Below are 5,901 nucleotides of genomic sequence, written 5' to 3'. Positions count from 1 at the left end.
ACCGATCTGCACGACTCTACTAAACCTGCTTATGACTCGTGAGACCTATGTAACCTAGGCTCTGATACCAAATTGTCACGACCCTAAACCTAGACCCGGTCGTGATGGCGCCTCTCGTGAAGATAAGGCCAGCCGACACACACCCAATTCATTTTAAGTAATTAAAATAATTCAAACTAAGTCTTTAGCATAATAATAATCCCAAAATAAAGGTGAATAATATAATTTGCGGAATAGACATAGCCCAACATCGGGGTGTCACTAGTCATGAGCATCTATCATAAAACTACAAGTCTGAAAGAGTCTACACAACTATTACACAACTAGGACTAGGGAAAGAAATAATGATAAGAAGGAGAGACACTAGGCTGCAAACACCGAGCAGCTACCTAGTGAACTCCGAAATCTGCTGGAAGATCTCAACCCTCGCAAGCAGGATCTGAAGCGCCTAAATCTGCATACGGGGTGGAGGGAGTAAAGTAAGTACTCCAACTTAGTGATTAATAATATTAAATGAAGACTGAGCAATAAGAAATCACGTAAAGGCACATCAACAGGCTCTAAAGAAGCAATATTAAGCTAGTGAAAGCAATGAAACAGTGAAAACATGTAAAGTCACCTTAGTTCAGTTTAAGCTTCTTTAAAAATGCCTTTTTAACAGTTAAGCAAGTAAATAACAGGAATCTAGAAAAGATAAATACATTAAGAACCACCCTTCGGGCACAATACTGACAGAATCAGCCCCTCGGGCAACACATGGAATAGCACCAGCCCCTCGAGCTATATCTCATTTCACAATGGGTACCCGCACTCACTGGGGGTGTGTAGACTCTTGGAGGGGCCCCTTAGGGACCAAGCACAATATCAAGCCATCTTGTGGCATAATCAATAGGCTCTCGGCCTCATATCAAGCTACCTCGTAGTACAATCTTAGGCCCTCGGTCTCATAATCATAGATCAGTAACAGTAAAATATGATGCTCAGCCCAAATTATTATTTAAAATATCATTTAATGTATTAAAACAGAATAAACATTGTTAAGTTATGAAAACAGTAGAATATAGCATGATTGAGTACAAGTATAAAGTCAAAACAGTGAGGAAATATTAGTAAAAATCCCCTAAGGGTCCAAATAGTTGGCACGAAGCCCAAATATGGCATTCCGCCCAAAACATGATGATTAGCAAATAGTTTTCAATCAAATATGCAGTAAAACAGTCATTCGGGACGGACTAGGTCACAATCCCCCAATGGTGCACGACTCCACACTCATCATCTAGCATGTGTGTCACCTCAATATAGCACAACGATGTAAAATCCGGGGTTTCATACCCTCAGGACAACATTTAAAATCATTACTCACCTCAATCCGGTCCAAACTCTAGCTTGCGACGCCTTTGCCCCTTGAATCGGCCTCAACTCGCGTCAAATCTATCCAAAATCAGAATCACGATGTCAAAATATGATAAGGGAACGAAGCCCATGCAAAAATAATCAATTTACAACATAAATTTCGAAATTAACCAAAACCCGACCCCCGGGCCTACGTTTCGAAATTCGATAAAATTTACATCAATAGATTTGTTATATCCCCACGAGTTCATACATATCAAAAGTCCCAAAATTCAACCACAAATGGCCCCTCAAATCGTCAGGTCAAGGTCTCCAATACCAATCCCTAGTTTTCCAAAATTTAACCCTTAATTTCCATAATTATAGCTCAAATCCATGAAATAATACCATAGAAACGAGTTTTAGGTTCACAAATCTTACCTCCAGACGTTATCCCTTGAATCCCTCTTCAAAATCTCCAAAACCAACTTGAAATGATGAAGAACAACTCAAAAATCGCGAAGGAATTCTTTTATACCTTATGGCCCAGGCTTTTCGCACCTGCGGCCCTTTTACCGCTTCTGCGGTCTAGACCACCGCACCTACGGTTTCCACTTACTTGACCATTTCCATATCTACGGTTAAAATATCACACTTGCACCGCTGCAAGTGCACCTTCTCGATCGCTTCTGCGAGACCGCACCTGCGGTCACCTAGTCGCAGGTGCGGTTATGACATTAATGGAACATCTTCAGCTGCCAAACCAACTTCCAAACTTTCCGCCAACCATCTGAAATCACCCGAGGCCCTCAGGACCTCAACCAAAAGCACAAACACATCATATACCACTATTCTAACTTGTACCAATGCTCAAAACACCTCTAACAACATTGAATCAACCGAAACACATCGGATTCTAGCCTAAGATTCCAAAATCTTCCGAATTCCGCTTTTGATCAAAAAGTCTACCAAACCACATCCGAATGACTTGAAATTTTGCACACATATCCCAAATGACACAATGGTACTACTGAAACTCCCGGGATTCCATTCCGATCCTTATATCAAAATATCACTTATTAACCGAAAAATGCCAAAATTCCAATTTTGCCAATTCAAGCCAAAATCTACTCCAGACCTCCAAAACACATTCTAATCACTCTCCTAAGTCTCAAATTACCTCGCGAAGCTATACAAACCATTGAAACTCACATCCGAGCCCTCTAACACATAAGTCAATATCCGATTGACTTTTCCAACTTAAACTTCCTCCAAAGAGACTAAGTGCCTCAAACCTCACCAAAACCTTTCCGAACCCGAGCCAACCAACCCAATAACACATAGAACTGATAAAAAAAGCAATAAGAAGAAGAAATGGAGGAAACGGAGCAGTAACTCATGAGATGACTGGTCGGGTAGTCACATCAAATCTGAAGATATTTCTCTGCCCGAACAGTTTGTTGTTGGTATGTTTATAAAAAAACTTTCCAAATCTTGGAGTGACTACAAAAACCAATTGAAACACAAACACAAGCAATTGTCTCTGAAGGACTTGGTCAAGGATATTATAATTGAAAATACCAATCACAAGCAAGTTGTTGCTAACAAAGGAAAGGAGATTGCTACAAGTGCCAACCTTGTGGAGGATAATAAGCAGCAGAACAAATCAAATAACTGGGATGATAAAATAAATGGTTATAAGCCCAAAACCAACAATCAAACCTTCAAGAAAAAAGGTAATTGCTTTGTGTGTGGCAAACCTGGCCATCATGCTGCTCAATGCCGGAAGAGGGTTCGGAATGACAATCCCGCTAAGGCTAAAGTAAATTTAACAAAATCCAAAGCGGATGACATAATTGCTGCAGTTGTTTCCCAAGTGAACCTTGTGGCCAATGTGAAAGATTGGGTGTTATATAAGACTACCGACTACCTCATCTGGCAAAATTTTGGTATTGAATGACGTGTTGCACGTTCCTAGTATTCGAGCCAATTAGGAAAAGTGGGGGCGAAGGTTTCTTTTGAATATGATAAGGTCGTGTTGACCAAAAATAATAATTTTGTTGGCAAGGGTTATTATAACCATGGATTATTTGTACTCAATGTTATGAATGAAATATTAGTACTTCTACTTACTTGATTGATTCTTTTTAATTTATGGCATGCTAGATTAGGACATGTTAGCTTATCTTATATTAAGAAAATGCATTCTGAAGGTCTCATTTCAAATATTAATTATTCTAATATTGATAAGTGTGAAGTTTGTGCCGAAGCTAAACAAACTAAGAAATCATGTGCTTCAATATTTAGAGAATCTGAATTATTAAGTTTAATCCATATTGATTTAGGATGCTTGAAACAAACTTTGACTAGAGGAGGGAAAAAAATATTATGTGACTTTTATAGGCGATTTTTCTAGATATACAAAAGCTTATTTGTTGAGAAATAAAGATGAAGCTTTTGATATGTTTTAAATTTATAAAATTGAAGTAGAAAATCAATTGGGTAAGAAAACCAAAAAAGTTAGATCTGATAGAGGTGGTGAATTTATTTTATTAAATGATTATTATGAGAAAGAAGGCATAATTCACGAGATAACTCCGTCATATTCTCCACAATCAAATGGTGTAGTGGAAAGAAAAAATAGGACCTTAAAGGAAATGATGAATAGCATGCTTGTTAGTTCTGGTGCTCCGGATAATCTTTGGGGTTAAGCCATTTTATCTGCTTGCTATTTACAAAATAAAATTCCTTATAAGTCAACGGGTAAAACTCCTTATGAGTTGTGGAAGGGCTATCCACCTAATTTGAAATATTTGAAAGTGTGGGGGTGCCTTTTCTAAAGTTATGTTGCCTCATCCTACAAAAAGAAAAATAGGATCTAAAACATCTGATTGTATGTTTATTGGGTATGCTGAAAACCGTGCAACATATAGATTTTTAGTAGTCAAAAGTGATGTACTTGAAAACAATACTATTGTTGAAACAAAAAATGCTGAATATTTTTAAAATATTTTTCCTTTAAAATTTGAGAATATTTCTGATGCTCCTATTATTCCAAATGATAATATTTCACATGTTCCAATTATTCAAAATGATTTTGAAAGTAAGGGTTTAAGAAGAAGAAAAAGACCAAGGAAAGAAAAATCTTTTGGTAATGATTTTTATACTTATCTTGTGGATAATGATCATTTAACATATTCTGAAGTTATTTCTTCATCTGATGCCTCATTTTTGAAAGAAATTATTGATGTAGAATTAAATTCAATTTTACAAAATAAAACTTGGATTTTATTTGGTTTACCTCTACGAGCTAAACCCATTGGATGTAAATGAATTTTTAAGAAGAAACTCAATCCGGATGGTTCCATTGATAAATACAAAGCTAGATTTATTGCAAAAGGTTTTACCCAAAAGCAAAATATTGATTATTTTGATACTTATGCTCCGGTAACTAGAATTTCCTCAATTCGTGTTTTACTTGCCTTGGCTTCTATTTATAAATTTTTTATTCACCAAATGGATGTTAAAACTTCATTTTTAAATGATGATTTGGAAGAGGAAATTTACATGGAGCAACCCGAGGGTTGTATAGTGTCTGGCTAAGAAAACGAAGTATGTAAATTGTTAAAATCATTATATGGTCTAAATCAAGCACCTAAACAGTGGCATGAAAAATTTGCAAATATTGATTAATGATGGTTTTTCATCAATTGAAGTAGATAAATGTGTTTATACAAAATGTGTAGATGGTACATGTGTTATTATTTGCCTTTATGTGGATGACACGCTTATTTTTAGTTCTAGCCTTGATTTGGTACATAAAACCAAATTTTTCTTGTCTTCTAATTTTGAGATAAAAGACATGGGAGAAGCTAGTGTTATTTTAGGTATGAAAATTATAAGAGATGGCAATAGTTTAATGTTGATTCAAGAATATTATGTTGAAAGAATTCTTAAAAAAATTGATAATTTTGATGTGGTACCTGTAAGCACTCCTTATGATGCTAGTAGTCATTTAAAAAAGAATAAGCGAGATGCTATAGATCAAAATAAATATGCTCAAATTATTGGTATTCTAATGTATTTGATGAATTTTTCTAGACATGACATATACTGTGTGTAGATTGAGTAGATATACTCAAAACCCGAGTCATGATCATTGGAATACATTAGTAAGAGTAATGAAATATTTGAGAGGTACCATGAACTATGGTATTAAATATAGTGGATTTTCTACTGTACTAAAAGAATACAATGATGCTAACTGGATCTCTAATTTAGATGAGACAAAATCCACTAGTGGTTATGTGTTCACCCTCGCTGGGGGTGTTGTGGCATGGAAATCAGCTAAACAAACAATAATAACTAGATCTACCATGGAATCTGAGTTTGTGGCATTGGAATTGGTTGGCAATGAGGCCGAGTGGTTAAAGAACCTTTTTGTAATTACCCGACCGGTTGTTTTGAGCTTTTGCACCTTGCTCGTCAGTTCTCGGGCATGACTTGCCCCGTGTGAAGGATTATGACTTATGTAAATCGTTGGTTTTGGTTTTCAGGGTAATCAAAATA

The sequence above is a fragment of the Nicotiana tabacum genome, chromosome 11, assembly GCF_000715075.1.
Source record: "Nicotiana tabacum cultivar K326 chromosome 11, ASM71507v2, whole genome shotgun sequence".
Classification (NCBI taxonomy): Eukaryota; Viridiplantae; Streptophyta; class Magnoliopsida; order Solanales; family Solanaceae; genus Nicotiana; species Nicotiana tabacum.
This window is presented reverse-complemented; position numbering follows the sequence as displayed.